Source organism: Neovison vison, chromosome 11 (assembly GCF_020171115.1).
Source record: "Neovison vison isolate M4711 chromosome 11, ASM_NN_V1, whole genome shotgun sequence".
NCBI lineage: Eukaryota > Metazoa > Chordata > Mammalia > Carnivora > Mustelidae > Neogale > Neogale vison.
The window spans coordinates 94445658-94464184 of record NC_058101.1 but is presented as its reverse complement, the minus strand read 5'-3'; positions in this window follow the sequence as shown (position 1 = coordinate 94464184).

The following is an 18527-nucleotide window of genomic DNA, read 5'->3' as shown; positions in this document are numbered from 1 at the left end:
TGAATTCTGTGTAGAGTAAAATGGTTCACTATGAGTAGGGAGGGGTGTTACCAGCATGGCATGTTGGGTTGAAACCTGATTTGGGTGAACAGATCATTTGTGTAAAAGGTAGACAGTAGTGGCCCAGAGAAGGATGTTGCAATAAAAAGTGAAGTTAGAAATGCCTTTATGCTGGGGTTAGAGGGTGGATGGCCACCACTTATGGAATACTGGTTCAGTTATTGATCAAATAAGTAAAAATAATGATAATAACAGGAGCCAGATTCCTCACTGTTGGATAAAAGAATTATAACTAAGGGAAGAAAATAAATTGGAATGGACCTGTAGTGCTGGATTGGCATTTAAGATATTGGTCTGAATATATGGATTTTAGTATATATATATAGTTACAAAGAAAATAGAAACAAATACATGTATGTATGCACACATACAAACACACACATTATCTATATTTCTTTTTTTTTAAATTTTATTTATTTATTTGAGAGAGAGAGATAGATCACAAGTAGGCAGAGAGGCAGGCAGAGAGAGAGAAAGGGGGAGAAGCAGGCTCCCTGCTGAGCAGAGAGCCCAATGTGGGGCTCGATCCCAGGACCGTGGGATCATGACCGGAGCAGAAGGCAGAGGCTTAACCCACTGAGCCACCCAGGTGCCCCTACATTATCTATATTTCTGAATTCTGTTTATTGAAAGGATAAGGGAATAGCAATGACTCAGTAGTGACGAGCACTCCTGATAACTAAACTTTCATTTTTAATACAATTATCTTTCTTTTCTATGTTCAAAATCATATTCCATTATATGAATATGCCACTTTTTATTTATCTCTACATCAGTTGGTGCACCTATGCACTGTTTCCATTTTAAGGCTATAATGAATAATGCTGCAATGAACATTTATGTGCAGGTTTGTATGTGTGTGTGTATGTGGACAGAATCTTTCAATTCTCTTCTCTAGGAAAGGAGTAGCTGGACTGTATGATAACCAGTTCTTTTTGAAGAACTGTCGGACTATTTTTCCAAATAGGCAGCAAGTACCTTTTTATGTCCCAATTAACATGAATGAAGTTAATTTCTCCATACCACCAATTCATTTAATTATCTGTCTTTTTCTATTACAGTTATTCCAGTGCATAAAAAGACTATCTTGTGGTTTCAATTTGAATTTCCTTTGAACTTCCTCTCTTCATGTGCCACTTCATTGGCCACTTTTATATAAATACATATTTTTTAATAAATGTCTCTTCATGTTCTTTGTTCATTAATTAAATTGTATGAGTTTTTATTGTGGTGGTGGTGGCTTGTTTTTGTTGACTTGTCAGTGTTCTTTATTCATTGTAGAAGAAGATACATATATTAGAAATGCAATTTGGCAATTTTGGAAATCAGATTCCATTCCCTCACATTACCTTGCCCAGAGATTGCCATTGCTATTCTTGATATTTCTTTATTTAGAGTCTTTTTTGGACTAGTTATCCTAATCTGTATTTTTTGTCATTTATGGCTACCAAAGTCTTTGCCTGATTAGCTTGGTGGTCATATAATTATTAGGCAGAGCTTTCCTTAAATACCTTGAACTAATAAGATTCCCAGCCTTTGCTGAGGGGCCCTTTGCATATATATTTTATGACTTTAACACTCCAGTAGACAGTTTCCATTTCTGCCTTATTCCTCATTTTCAGTATGCCTTGAGATAAGGTTAGCCAGAGATAGAGCCTTTTCAAGATTTTCTGAGCAAGTGCATCACCCTCTGTATGCAGGTGGCCTTCCAGATATTCCCAATTTGCCTTATCTTTTCAGTGTCCTGTGAACATTTGATTCCTATTGTTTCATGATTTTTTGATCAGCCTCCTTGAAAGTCCCAGCTGGTAAAAATGCCTTAGCAGCTGTGATGTTAAGTAATTGCCACTTATTTCAAACAAATGCCTTTGGAATAAGACTATTTGCACAGAGTAAGCTCTGAACCAGGTTAAAAAAAAGACAAACCCTGAGAATGGAGCTTTTCAGCAAGCTACAAAACAGGTCAAATACTGGCTGTTATCTGAGAATGGGATTTTCATGGAGCTCCAAACTGGCTTTGCCCCTTTCATGGGCTGTTTCACAGCTAAATTTCAATGCTACTTTAATAGGGGGTCTTGGTTTTTAAAGCTACCACAGAGCTGCCAAGAGAAGATAGAATTAGAGAAGGTTAAAATGCCATAAAGGTTACTGTTCTTACTAAGATTTAGGCTGTTTTTCTTCAATAAACACTCTTAGATTGTTGTAGGACTTTAGTTTAATTTTGAAAGTCTTGAAAAAGTTGATTTTGATAGTTTTTGCTATAGTTTCCATTGCTTATATTCATGAAAGGATTTTTTAGGGTCTTACTCCACCTTTCTGGAAATCCCATAAATATTTTAGCATTGTAGAATAGTTAGTAATTTTTATTTCTTTATTTATTGCTTACTTGTTTGCCATATATTAAAATTTTCTTACATTGAATAAGAAAACTTCTTATGTAAAAATAGTATTTATTTATTTTTTTATTTTTTATAAACATATAATATATTTTTATCCCCAGGGGTACAGGCCTGTGAATCTCCAGGTTTACACACTTCACAGCACTCACCATAGCACATACCCTCCCCAATGTCCATAACCCCACCTCCCTTCTCCCAACCCCCCTCCCCCCAGCAACCCTCAGTTTGTTTTGTGAGGTTAAGAGTCACTTATGGTTTGTCTCCCTCCCAATCTCATCTTGTTTCATTTATTCTTCTCCTACCACTTTGTTGCACCCTTCTCCACCCCCATGTTACATCTCCACTTCCTCATATCAGGGAGATCATATGATAGTTGTCTTTCTTCGATTGACTTATTTCACTAGCATAATGCCCTCTAGTTCCACCCACATCGTCGCAATTGGCAAGATTTCATTTCTTTTCATGGTAATGCCCTCTAGTTCCACCCACATCGTCGCAATTGGCAAGATTTCATTTCTTTTCATGGCTGCATAGTATTCCATTGTGTATATATATACCACCTCTTCTTTATCCATTCATCTGTTGATGGACATCTAGGTTCTTTCCATTGTTTGGTTATTGTAGACATTGCTGCTATAAACATTTGGGTGCACATGCCCCTTTGGATCACTACATTTGTATCTTTAGGGTAAATACCCAGTAGTGCGATTGCTGGGTCATAGGGTAGTTCTATTTTCAACATTTTGAGGAACCTCCATGCTGTTTTCCAGAGTGGTTGCACCAGCTTGCATTCCCACCAACAGTGTAGGAGGGTTCCCCTTTCTTTGCATCCTTGCCAGCATCTGTCATTTCCTGACTTGTTAATTTTAGCCATTCTGACTGGTGTGAGGTGATAACTCATTGTGGTTTTGATTTCCCTGATGTCAAGTGAAAAATAGTATTTCTTATTTATGTTCTGTATGCTTATGTGCTGTAATTCCGGTTCTTAATTTCTTCTGTATCATTATTCCGTGTATTTTCCTGTGGGCTGGGACTTCTACATTAAAACATTTTCTGACAAAACTTTTTTTTTTCTATCAAGATTAAATTTGTATTAAATTTGCTGTTAAAATTTCTATTAAATTACCCAAGCTTCATCTTACCAGGCTGACAATTTAAAACAAATAGGTCAACTTATAGTTAATAAAATCTTCCAAATATATGTCCAGTACAGAAAAAGACATAATTTATATTTGGAAATATAAGGAAAGGTAAATTTCAATGGCTAGGTAATGTTTTATTTCTTAAGATGTGTTAAAAGATGAAAAGAGAAAGAAAATAAAAACATATGTTATAAAATCATTATTGCAATGTCTTCCTTATTAAGGTAGGAGAGATGCCTTTCAAGTTCTACATGAGGATTTATTTGAAGAATTAAATACAGCCTGTAATGTACTCTGCTTGATAGATTTGATTCAGAAATGCTAGGCATTGGGGCACCTGGGTGACTAAGTAGATTAAGCATCTTCCTTCAGTTCAGGTCATGATCCCAGAGTCTTCGGATAGAGCCCTACGTCAAACTCCCTGATCAATTGGGATTCTGCTTCTCCCTTTCCTCTTCCTCTTTCCCCTACTCTCCCCTTCTCTCTCTCTCTGTCTCTTTCAGATAAATAAAAAATAATCTTAAAAAAAAAAAAGAAAAGAAATGCTAGGCAGCCGTGCATTAAAGAAAATCTTCTATGCTGCTTGCTGCATGTGCCATAAGAATCTTAATGAACATGATATAGTGCTAACAGATGTCATTAATGAAAAGAACACTGATTAATATAACTTAATGTTATAAGTACTGATTTTTATTAAAATTATTTAACAAAGTAATCATAGGTATTATAGTATTTTTAATAAGCAAGGATATAATTTATGTCTTTAAAAAACTTACTGTGGTCAAATATTTCAGGATTAAAATTCTCTAACCCAAGAATCATGTTGACAAAGATGTTTAGATAATTAAAGATGGTTTTGCCACCAAAAATGTAATAACTAGATGAAAAAATATTTTTTAAAAATTTATTTTATCTTTTTCAATGTTCCAAATTCATTATTTATGCACCACACCCAGTGCTCCATGCAATACATACGCTCCATATCCACCACCAGGCTCACCCAGTCCCCTACACCCCCACAAAACCCTCAGTTTGTTTCTCAAAGTCCACAGTCTCTCATGGTTTGTCTCCCCCTCCGATTTCCCCCAACTCAGTTCTCTTCTTCATCTCCCAATGTCCTTGGGAAACGTTGGGAGACATCTCCCAATGTCCATGGGATGGGACATTGTCCTTGATATTCTTTATGCTCCGCAAGTAAGTGAAACCATATGATAATTGACTCTCTCTCTGCTTGACTTATTTCACTCACCATAATGTCTTCCAGTCCCATCCATGTTGACACAAAAGTTGGGTATTCATCCTTTCTGATGGAGGCATAATACTCCATTATATATATGGAACAAATCTTCTTTATCCATTTGTCCACTGAAGGGCAACTTGGTTCTTTCCACAGTTTGGCAACTGTGGTCATTGCTGCTATAAATATTTAGGTACAGATGGCCCTTCTTTTCACTACATCTGTATCTTTGGGGTAAATACCCAGTAGTGCAATTGCAGGGTCATAGGGTAGCTCTGTTTTTCGTTTCTTAAGGAATCTCCACACTGTTTTCCAAAGTGGCTGCACCAACTTGCATTCCCACCAACAGTGTAAGAGGGTTCTACTTTATCCACATCCTCTGCAACACATGTTGTTTACTGTGTTGTTGATTTTGGCCATTCTCACTTGTGTAAGGTGGTGTCTCCATGTGGTTTTGATTTGAATCTCCCTGATGGCTAATGATGATGAACGTTTTTTCATGTGTCTGTTAGCCAGTTGTATGTCTTCTTTGGAGAAGTGTCTGTTCATGTCTTCTGCACGTTTTTTGACATGATTATCTGTTTTGTGTATGTTGAATTTGAAGAGTTCTTTATAGATCTTGGATACCAGTCCTTTGTCTGTAGTATCATTTGTAAATATCTTCTCCCATGCTGTGGGTTGCCTCTTTGTTTTCTTGACTGTTTCCTTTGCTGTGCAGAAGCTTTTGATCTTGATGAAGTCCCAAATGTTCATTTTCACTTTTGTTTCCTTTGCCTTTGGAGACATGTCTTGAAAGAATTTGCTGTGGCTGATGTTGAAGACGTTACTGCCTATGTTCTCCTCTAGTATTTTGATAGGTTCCTGCCTCATTTTGAAGTCTTTTATCCATTTTGACTTTAATCAATTGTATGGTGTAAGAGAATGGTCGAATTTTTAACTTTATGTGAAAAGTGAAAATTTATCTTAACATAAAATACCTTATGAATAATTATGTACGTATATACTAGGTTTTTTTTTTCTTTCTAAGGATATGTATTTAGGGGGAGGAGTCAAGATGGTGGAGAAGTAGCAGGCTGAGATGACATCAGGTAGCAGGAGATGAGCTTTATCAACTTTAAAGGCATATTCCATCCCTTCATTGTGTTTACCCTTATATATGTTTTCATTCTTTAAAATTTTGGGAGGTAATTTCTTCTAAGAGACCAAAATACTCCCAAAATTAAGTGGCTGACCTTGTTATAGTCACCAGCCTGATATGTACATATATATTTTTCTTTTTTTTTTTTTTAAGATTTTATTTATTTATTTGAGAGAGAGAGAGACAGTGAGAGAGAGCATGAGCGAGGAGAAGGTCAGAGAGCGAAGCAGACTCCCCATGGAGCTGGGAGCCTGATGTGGGACTCGATCCCGGGACTCCAGGATCACGCCCTGAGCCGAAGGCAGTCGTCCAACCAACTGAGCCACCCAGGCGTCCCTATATTTTTCTTTTTTATATTTTTTCTTTACTTGTTTTCTTTTTAAATTTTTTTTTCTCTGAACTTCTTTTTATCCCCTTTCTCCCCCCCTATGATTTGGTGTCTTTTCTGATTTGGTTAAAGCACATTTTCCTGGGGTCTTTGCCACACTTTTAGAATTTTATTTGCTCCTTCATATATTCCTACCTGGACAAAATGACAAGGGAGAAAAACTCACCACAAACAACAACAACAACAACAACAAAAAAAAAAACAAGTGGCAGTACTGAAGGCTAGGGACCTAATCAATACGGATTGGTAATATGTCAGATCTAGAGTTCAGAATGACGATTCTCAAGGTTCTAGCCGGGCTCAAAAAAGGCATGGAAGTTATTAGAGAAACCCTCTCTGGAGAGATAAAACTCCTTTCTGGAGAAATAAAAGAACTAAAATCTAACCCAGTTGAAATCAGAAAAGCTTTTAATGAGGTACAATAAAATATGGAGGCTCATACTGCTAGGATAAATGAGGCAGAAGAAAGAATTAGTGATAGAAAAGACCAAATGACAGAGAATATAGAAGCTGAGCAAAAGAGAGAAGAACAACTACTGGACCACGAGGGGAGAATTTGAGAGATAAGTGACACCATAAGATGAAACATTAGAATAATGGGGATTTCAGAAAAAGAAGAAAGAGAGAGGGGAGCAGAAGGTATACTGGAGAGAATTATTGTAGAGAATTTCCCTAATATGGCAAAGGGAACAAGCATCAAAATCCAGGAGATGCAGAGAACCCCCCTCAAAATCAATAAAAATAGGTCTACACCCTGTCACATAATAGTAAAATTTACAAACTTAGGACAGAGAAAATCCTGAAAGCAGCCCGGAACAAGAAGTCTGTAACATACAAAGGTAAAAATATTAGATTAGCAGTGGACTTATCCATAAAGACCTGGAAGGCCAGAAAGAACTGGCATGATATATTCAGAGCACTAAATGAGAAACGCATGCAGCCAAGAATGCTCTATCCAGCTAGGGTATCATTGAAAATAGGAGGAGAGATAATAAGCTTCCAGGACAAACAAAAGTCGAAAGAATTTGCAAACACCAAACCAGCTCTACAGGAAATATTGATAGGGGTCCTCTAAGCAAAGAGAGACCCTAAAAGTAGTAGATCAGACAGGAACAGAGACAATACACAGTAACAATTACCTTACAGGCAATACAATGGCACTAAATTCATATCTCTCAATAGTTACCCTGAATGTAAGTGGGTTAAATGCCCCAATCAAAAGACACAGGGTATCAGAAAGGATAAAAAAACAAAACCAATCAATATGCTGCCTATAAGAATCTCATTTTGGACTTGAAGACACCTCCAGATTTAAAGTGAGGGGGTGGAAAACAATTTACCGTGCTAATGGACATCAGAAGAAAGCTGGGGTAGCAATCCTTAGACAGATCAATTAGACTTTAAGCCAAAGACTATAATAAGAGATGAGGAAGGACACTATATCATACTCAAAGGATCTGTCCAACAAGAAGATCTAACAATTTTAAATATCTATGCCCCTGACATGGGAGCAGCCAATTATATAAACCAATTAATAACAAAATCAAAGAAACACATCAACAATAATACAATAATAGTAGGGGACTTTAACACTCCCCTCACTGAAGTGGACAGATCATCCAAGCAAAAGATCAACAAGTTAATAAAGGCCTTAAATGACACACTAGACCATATGGATATCACAGATATATACAGAACATTCCACCCCAAAGCAACAGAACACACATTCTTCTCTAGTGCACATGGAACATTCTCCAGAATAGATCACATCCTGGGTCATAAATCAGGTCTCAACCAGTATCAGAAGATTGGGATCATTCCCTGCATATTTTCAGACCACAATACTCTGAAGCTAGAACTCAATCACAAGAGGAAATTTGGAAAGAACTCACATACATGGAGACTACACAGCATCCTTCTAAAGAATGAATGGGTCAACCATGAAATTAAAAAAGAATTGAAAAAAATTCATGGAAACAAGTCATAATGAAAACACATTGGTTCAAAATCTGTGGGACACAGCAAAGGCAGTACTGAGAGGAAAATATATAGCGATACAAGCCTTTCTCAAGAAACAGGAAAGGTCTCAAATACACAACCTAACCCTACACCTAAAGGAGCTGGAGAAAGAACAACAAAGAAAGCCTAAACCCAGCAGGAGAAGAGAAATCATAAAGATCAGAGCAGAAATCAATGAAATAGAAAACAAAACAACAACAACAACAACAACAAAAACAATAGAAAAAATCAATGAAACTAGGAGCTGGTTCTTTGAAAGAATAACATTGATAAACCCCTGGCCAGACTTACCAAAAAGGATAGAGAAAGGACCCAAATAAATAAAATCATGAATGAAAGAGGAGAGATCACAACCACCACAAAATAAATACAAACAATCATAAGAACATACTATGAGCAACTCTATGCCAACAAATTTGACAATCTGGAAGAAATGGATGCATTCCTAGAGACATATAAACTACCACAACTGAACCAGGAAGAAATAGATAATCTGAATAGACCCATAACCGGTAAGGAGATTGAAGCAATCATCAAAAGTCTCTAAACAAACAAAAGCCCAGGGCCAGAAGGCTTCCCAGCGGAATTCTACCAAACATTTAAAGAAGAATTAATTCCTATTCTCCTGAAACTGCTCCAAAAAATATAAACGGAAGGAAAACTTCCAAACTCATTTTATGAGCCCAGCATCACCTTGATCCCAAAACCAGACAAGAATCCCATCAAAAAAGAGAACTACAGACCAATATCCTTGATGAACACAGATGTGAAAGTTCTCACCAAAATACTAGCCAATAGGATCCAACAGTACATTAAAAGGACTATTCACCAAGACCAAGTGGGATTTATTCCAGGGCTGCAAAGTTGATTCAACATCTGCAAATCAATCAATGTGATACAACACATTAATAAAAGAAAGAACAAGAACCATATGATACTCTCAATAGATGCTGAAAAAGCATTTGAGAAAGTACAGCATTCCCTCCTGATCAAAACTCTTCAAAGTGTAGAGTTAGAGGCACATACCTCAATATTATCAAAGCCATCTGTGAAAAATCCACTGCAAATATCATTGTCAGTGGAGAAAAACTAAGAGCTTTTCCACTAAGGTCAGGAACACGGCAGGGCTGTCCGTTATTACCACTGCTATTCAACATAGTACTAGAAGTCCTAGCCTCAGCAACCAGACAACAAAAAGGAATTAAAGGCATCCAAATAGGCAAAGAAGAAGTCAAACTATCACTCTTCGCAGATGATATGATACTATATGTGGAAAACCCAAAAGACTCCACTCCAAAACTGCTAGATTTTGTACAGGAATTCAGAAAAGTGTCAGGATATAAAATCAATGCACAGAAATCGGTTGCATTTCTTTACACCAACAACAAGACAGAAGAAAGAGAAATTAAGGAGTTAATCCCATTTACAATTGCACCTAAAGCCATAAGATTCCTAGGAATAAACCTAATCAATGAGGCAAAGAATTTATATTCAGAAAACTATAAAGTACTCATGAAAGAAATTGAGGAAGACACAAAGAAATGGAAAAATGTTCCATGCTCATGGATTGGAAGAAAAAATATTATGAAAATATCTCTGCTACCAAAAGCAATCTACACATTTAATGCAATCCCTATCAAAATCTCACCCATTTTTTTTCAAAGAAATAGAACAAATAATCCTAAAATTTATATGGAACCAGAAAAGACCTTGAATAACCAAAGGAATATTTAAAAAGAAAGCAAAAGTTGGTGGCATCACAATTCCAGACTTCAAGCTCTATTATAAAGCTGTCATCACCAAGACAGTTTGGTACTTGCACAAAAACAGACACATAGATCAATGGAACAGAATAGAGAGCCCAGAAATAGACCCTCAACTCTATGGTCAACTAATCTTCGACAAAGCAGGAAAGAATGTCCAATGAAAAAAAGACAGCCTCTTCAACAAATGGTGGAAAAATTGGACAGCCACATGCAGAAAAATGAAATTGGACCCTTTCCTTACACCACACACAAAAATAGATTCAAGATGGATGAAGGACCTCAATGTGAGAAAGGAATCCATCAAAATCCTTGAGAAGAACACAGGTATCAAGCTCTTCGACCTCAGCTGCAGCAACTTTTTCCTAGGAACATCGCCAAAGGCAAGGGAAGCAAGAGCAAAAATGAACTATTGGGATTTCATCAACATCAAAAGCTTTTGCGCAGCAAAGGAAACAGGTAACAAAATGAAAAAAAAAAATTGACAGAATGGGAGAAGATATTTGCAAACAACATATCAGATAAAGGGCTAGTATCCAAAATCTATAAAGAGCTTAGCAAACTCAACACCCAAAGAACAAATAATCCAATCAAGAAATGGGCAGAGGACATGAACAGACATTTCTGCAAAGAAGGCATCCAGATGGCCAACAGACACGTGAAAAGATGCTCCATATCACTCGGTATCAGGGAAATTCAAATCGAAACCACAATGAGATACCACATCACACCAGGCAGAATGGCTAAAATTAACAAGTCAGGAAATTACAGATGCTGGCAAGGATGCCAAGAAAGGGAAATCCTCCTACACTGTTGGTGGGAATGCAAGCTGGTGCAACCACTCTGGAAAACAGCATGGAGGTTTCCCAAAAAGTTGAAAATAGAACTACCCTATGACCCAGCAATTGCACTACTGGGTATTTACCCCAAAGATACAAACATAGTGATCCAAAGGGGCACATGCACCCAAATGTTTATAGCAGCAATGTCCATAATAGCCAAACTATGGAAAGAACCTAGATGTCCATCAACAGATGAATGGATAAAGATGATGTGGTATATATATAGAATGGAATACTATGCAGCCATTAAAAGAAATGAATTCTTGTCATTTGCAATGATGTGGATAGAACTAGAGGGTATTATGCTTAGCAAAATAAGTCAAGTGGAGAAAGCAACTCTCCTATGATCTCCCTGATATGAGGAAGTGGAGATACAGCGTGGGGGGCTTAGGGGGTAAGAAAAAAATAAATTAAAGAAGATCATTTATCTTCTCGGGAGGGAGAAAAACCATAAGAGACTCTTAACCTCACAAAACAAACTTAGGCTTGCTGGGGGGTTGTTGGGAGAGGGTGGTGTTGTTATGGACATTGAAGAGGGTATGTGCTATGTTGAGTGCTATGAAGTGTGTAAACCTGGCAATTCACAGACCTGTACCTGTGGGGCTAATGATATATGTTTATAAAAAAAAAAAAAATTTAAAAAAAGTAATAAACCTAAAAAAAAATATGTTTATTGTAAATACTAACCTAGGGCTGCCTGGGTATCTCGGTTGGTTAAGTGTCTGCCTTTGGCTAAGAACATAATCCCGGGGTCCTAGGATCTAGCCCTGTATCAGGCACCCTGCTCAGCAGAGTCTGCTTCTTCCTCTCCTTCTGCCCCTGCCCCCTGCCATGTACTCTCATACTCTCCCTCCATCAAAGAAATAAATAAAATATTTAATAAAATAAAAATACTGGTTCATAATCCCATGGGTAGTGTATAATCACATAAAGTAATGCGATTAAATTGCTGAGTCAACAGTTGCATGCATCTTACAGGCACGTACTAAATTGCTCTCCAGATAGTTTGTAACAGTTTTCACTCCTAACTAATTGTGTTTGACTCTTGCCTATTGCTCCACATTCCACTACAATATGAATATTTAAATTTAAGTTATAGTCTGCTAAATGAGAGCACCAGTATTGTGTTTGGAGACTGAAAGTCTCCTATGTCATTATTCTGTGCACTTGTAGACTGTGCAATATAACATATTTTCACAATGAGCCTCTTGTTTTTCTTTTCTATGAGAGAGCTACCATTCTAGTTGGTATCTTATGTTATTGATTTAGATGAGGAGGAAGGTATTAACGTAAGGTTTATGAGTTTACAAAGCTTTAGTTAAAGATTAGATTGTGGCAAAGCTCATCCACTTTACAGTTGCTTAAAAATACTTAAGCTTCTTCTGAGTAGGTTACCTACATAAACCTTACTTGAATTCCATCTGTCATCCCCCCTGCTTTCCCAGAATTGCTTTTGTCAAGAATACTGGAAAATACCTGTAATCTGAAGTTTTCCCAAGGCTGCTTTATACTGGAATGCAAGGCAGAGATTGATATGAGACACTCATTCTCAAAAGCTAGGCAAAATAAAGATTAGTTTCTCCACCAAAATAAGTTTACTGGGGGAATGCTTAGGCAAGTTACAATAACTTCCTATTTTTCCTCAGATTTTATCATAGGTTACTGAGTTTTGCAATTGGAAGTTGGTATATTGACTCATCCATGCTGAAGTTCATTTTGTATAATGCAAAGATGTCATAAATAGCAAAACACAAAAGGCGAAATTTTTTAACTGAATATTATAGGTATAAGATGAATTGTTCATATTTAGAAATAAAAAATAATAAATACCCTGCTGTGTTAGGCTGAAATGACATGAACTTTGGTTTTCAGAAATGACTGTTTAATTTTATGCATATTTTTCATTATTTAAAGTAAATACCTATATAATGAATCCTAAATTAGGTATTGGTATCCTTCAGGGTAGTAGTTTTTCTAAGCATAAAATTCTATTGATCCTGTGTCTGGCTTATTGTACATGAGGATAGAGTGTAATCCATTATCAGGAAAAGCAAAGCCATTAGACTCCTCATGCATTCAATTAGGCTATTACTTTATCTATCTTAATTGATACTGCTAATAGTATCATATATAATTGCTGCATATAGGCAGAAGACATGCTTGTTAATAAGTCTTAGCTAATTCACAGAATGACATTTAAGCACTATCAGTAGCACTGTACATACATCCAAGATCGATAAGTGAGCCATCTCTCAGCCTTAGAGCAGACGGTGGGAAACAGTAATTCCTATCTGGATGATGATAATTTAAAGTGAATTCTAGGGTATTTCAGTTTTTTATCAGAGCAATGAGGCTTCATTTTGCTATTTTTTTGGGGGGGTGTGAGTATTATGCAGGTGTCTGTGAATTATGCAGGTATCTAGCTTGATGAACAAATGGTTTTGAAATTAGTATCACTGTTATTTACAAACGTTTATGTTTATGTCATAATAATTACATTAAATTTTGTTTATAAAAAAGACTTGTCTTAACAAATTCAACAAAAACAATGGGACCCTTCAGTTTATTTGAACAAAAGAAAATACACTGCCATATATAAACTGTGTAGAAAGATGCAAAGGCTAGAAACTATGTTAAAAAATATGACTTTTGGGGCACCTAGGGTAGTGCAGTAGGTTAAGCATCTACCTTTGTCTCAGGTCATATTCCCAGGGTCCTAGGATCGAGCCCTACATTGGTTCTTTCTCGGTGCTCCCCCCCCCCCACCCCGCTTGTTCTCTCTCTCTCTCTCTTTCTGCCAAATAAATAAACAAATAAAATAAAATATATGATTTTTAAAAATGTTACTCTGTTTAATTCAGGTTACCCCATGAATGTAAATTAAGTGATTGTCCTAGCTATTTTAGTTGTTTAAACTTATGAAATGCCATTTAATTTAGTCTTATAAAGTAGGCTGATTTCTCCCAGAGAAATAACTTATGCAGGGCATAGTATCTCAGTAACATGTAATGCACAGTGTGTTTTGAATTGACTCTCAATACCATCTCTGTAGCAGATGGTTAAACTACAGTGAAAATGGAAAATAGGCAAGGAGTTAACCTCTACCTAAATAAAGGATGCTTTGAGACCCATACTCTCCCTCTCTAAGATTCACTAAATTCTGTTTTATTGTCTGAGCACTGCTATGTTTGAAGAGGAGTTGAAGTGTAAAGAAATGTAGGTCCTAGTAAGATTATTTAACTTGAAGTCTAAGCCTTATCCAGCAGTTACTTGCTGGTATATAATTAGATTCAGAATTCTTTAGAAGATCTTTTAATTTTTTAGTGGGGTGCTTAGATCACTGAACCATGAACTTAATTTAGAAAAATTTGCATAATATTGTGCTTTTTAAATCAATTTATGCAACATATCTGACATATTTTCAATCTGGAGAGAGCATATTTACAGTTACTTTGCAAAACCAGTTTAAAATAATATTTTACTTCTGACATTTAAGATGCCTTTGCCTCAGACCTTTATAAATTTTATCAGGTATTTCTACCTTGTCTTCCCTATGGAAACCATGAACAGCCTACAGAATTTTTACTGACTTTCACTTTCTTAGCACTATTTTGCTCCTAGACTGGAAAATGAGTGAAGAACTAATTGGAAAAAAAAAAAAAAAGAGCACCTATTTTCCAGCTCAGTAAGATCCCTAAATGTTACATAAATTCTAAATGGTACAGCATGTAATATTTGAAGAGTGCTTTGGACTTGAACACTAGATAAGTCTATTTCTTCTTACAGAGAAAATTGTTTGAAAATCTGGAGGACATTTCAAACTGTATTACAGAACCACAAGTATGTAATTATCTCACAGCTATTCTTTATTTCGTTCAGAACAGTTTGGTAATTGAATAATGCATACTCATTATGGGAAAAAATCAGTTTCTCTTTTTAAGGAGTCATCTCTATGAGTAATTTTCTCTTTTTCTGCTTCTCAGAACATAGTTTTGACTGGAATTTAGGTTTTTGTTTTGGGGAAGGTGATAGAATATCTATACCATATACAAGATAGAGTAGGGACTAAAGTTTTAATTGATTTTCCTTTTATTGTAAGAGTATCACAGACAGTTGTGAACATCCAAAAACCTCAGTGTTTATGTTGGGATTAACTCTACAAATGCTTGTGAGAAATGTACTTAGAATTAACTTAGGGTATATCATGCCAGAAGAGTTTGGGAAGATGATATTCTTCCTAGTATCACCCCAGATTGAAATATACTGGGAAAAGCACTAATTCATATGGATTGGTAAGCAGAGCTATAGAGAATGAAAACCATAATATCTTAACATACTGCTTTTTACTCTTCCTCAATAATTTGTGTTTTCTTAGTCCTTCAATATAAACCACTTCTCCCTGACATTTTGGGAGGAATGTTCCCAAAATTTGAATTGAAATATTTTCGTATCACCTGTGGCATCTTTTTACATACACCCAAATTTCTCAATTTAGTTCAAATACTAATGTACTACAATTTATTGTAATTCTGTTGGATGAGATGTAGACGAGGGAGTAGTGAATCTACTCTTAGCTTCCTTTATGCTAACAAGTTGATTTTATCTATTTTTTTTGTATCTTGTTCTTCATCTTATTTTTCTTGATCTAAGATTATGGGGATTTACCCCCTATTTTGTTAGGGGCTTGAGTCACATTCTGAAGTAAGAAGCTCTATTTGGCCCTTACTTGCCTGAACCCCAAGATATCTGAACACCAAATCTGAAATTTGAAATGAAAGAAAATCCAAAATCTAATACAACCACACAAATAACATTATCTTAGCCAAATATTTCTCTTAATTTTTTAAATGTCATTTTCTGAAGAACATATTTCTATGCTTTAAGTAGTTTTTTAATGGCAAGTAATATAACATTGTTTAAATAGGGAACATCTGTTAAAATTGGATTTCTGTCTACCACTATTTTTGTGTAACCCTTGATGATTTAGAAATTTTTAGTAAATAGATGCACAAATCATTTTTTATAATATTTTTTATTTGAATATAGGTGACACATTAGTTTCAGGTATACAAAATAGTTATTCAGCTTCTCTGTATGTTATGTTATGCTCACCACAAGTGTCGTTACCTAGATGTGCAAATATTAAATGTCATGACAGCTTTGTAAGAATCAGAAGTGTACTAAGGTAAGAGACATATATTCACATTGCATTTTATCTGTCCCCTTCATTTTGAAATGAAAACAAAGAGAAATGAAGATATATGTATATATATGTGTGTGTGCATATATATAGCTTTATGTATATAGCTTTTTATATTCTTTATATATTTCTAAAATGTAATCTTTGAAGATCTAAAGCTATGGTTTTGTTGAAAGCTCATTTATAAGGTACACTTAAGTGGTTATTTTTTTTTTTTTAACTTTATCTCAATTGCACTCAACTTGTGGCAATGCTAAGATACTATTATATACTGACCATTTTGTCAGGCTACATGGGTCCTAGTTTAATGTAGGCATCTGAGAACTGGCTCCTCTACATTGTTTCTGGCCATCAACTTGGTCTTACAATCCCAAAGTGGGTCTCCATAGCTGCTAACCTAGTTTTACATTTGCTTATTGCCCACAATTCAGGTCTTAGCTTTTTTTTTTTTTTAAAAGATTTATTTATTTAATTGACAGACAGAAATCACAAGGAGGCAGAGAGGCAGGCAGAGAGAGGAGGAAGCAGGCTCCCTGCTGAGCAGAGAGCCTGATGCGGGACCCTGGGATCATGACCTGAGCCGAAGGCAGAGGCTTTAACCCACTGAGCCACCCAGGCGTCCCAGGTCTTAGCTTTTTAATTTTTGTTTGTTGTTGTTGTTGTTGTTTCTGCAAACCTAACAGTCTTTTAAACACTAGAAATAAAATTTCTTTTTCCCACCAATTTCTTTTTATACTGGTAAAGTTAACTCTTATTTTCCTGGACTGCAGTGCTCAAACTTCTTTTTGCATATTTATCCAATTAGGCTTAGACCACTGAAAAAGTATACCCATGTCCAGAAAAAAAATACAGGACATATGTACAGTCACACACCTACATCTTGTAAAACTCCACTTATTTTTCTGAGGTCCTACTCAAGGGAAACCCTTGGATACCTTTTGGGATAATCAAAATACTTTCACTTACTATTTTCCAAGAGTGTTTCCCTCAAAGAATACTCCCTCAGGACTATGAAATGTTCTCAGTGGATCTTTCTAACTCTTCTTGCTTTCAGTGACCACAATGTAACAATAAAAGAGAAACCGACTCCTTTTTATGGGTCTGTAGCTGGGAGCACTGAATATATTTGCTTCTCGTCCTCTAGTACACCTTTTCCCTAAGCCTCCCTGGGACTACTGAAAGTTTCTTGCTTTAACTAATTCTCATGTAGGAATGACAGTTTAATATTAGGTATCTTGGAATTCCACTTGCATCTATGCAGGGACTGATCCCATTTATAATGTCTATACTTCCACACTGAAGAAATCCCTGGGCATTTCCCCATTCCATTCCTGACCTCACTCTCTTTCCCCACTAACGTTTCCTTCCCTTCTCTTAGACTGCCAATCCTATTGTCCTCCTTTGGGAAAATTCCACCTCTTCTATAGAAAAATATCTTGTTCTTTAAACATTCTCAAATCTCTTTCTCCTCTAGCAAAGTTGCATTCTTTTTGACGTGGTCTCCATTCAGAACTAATTATCATGACCCTATTTCGCTTCTCATTAGAGAAGTCAGCTGTTGGGATGATAAGAGGCATAAGGATGGGATAAGATTGTTATGTCCTCTTTCCATGGCCTATGATTAATGAGTTTCTCTCTTTGACATTTCTCAATATTCTTATCACTGTGTGCTGGGGCTCTCCACATTTCTTTGTAAGTTAAATTATTAAAACCACATTCTGTTTCTCTGGAGAAACAAAAAGCTAAAAAATTAAAAACAAGTTTTACTTGTTGGTAATACTCTGTACTTATGCAAAGAAAAATAGATTTATTTCACTGAGAGATTTCATTTCTTCTTGTTTGTTTGTTTGTTTTTTGTTTTGTTTTCCCCCCTGGGATTGACAAGAGGCAATGGTTGTAATGGTTGTGTTGAACATGTTGAACCTAATTCATGGTTGTTTGGTAACATCCTTTGTTAAAAGGTATGATGACAGTCTCTTATTAATTTCTTCTGACTCCTTCTTTGATGGGAGAACAAAAGGAATTGTTCATTTCTCAAGCAACACTTATTTCTAAATACACTATTCCCTACCTAAGACCGCCCAATCACAAGTCACCATTCATTCTCTAGTTCCTCTCCTCAGCCCTTGATTTGCTGCTTCTTATTCCTGACATAAATCTGTTTTCCATACCTGAGGATTCTCCCCTTCTCTGGTCATTAGGTAGTCAAGTAACCAAACCCCAGCTGTCCTAGACAAAAAGCAGCCTTGAGGATTGCTATGAATTAATCTGATTTGTCCCACAAGTAGGTTTTAAAACATTTCTCCCTCAACATTCATATGTAGTCATGGACATTCTTA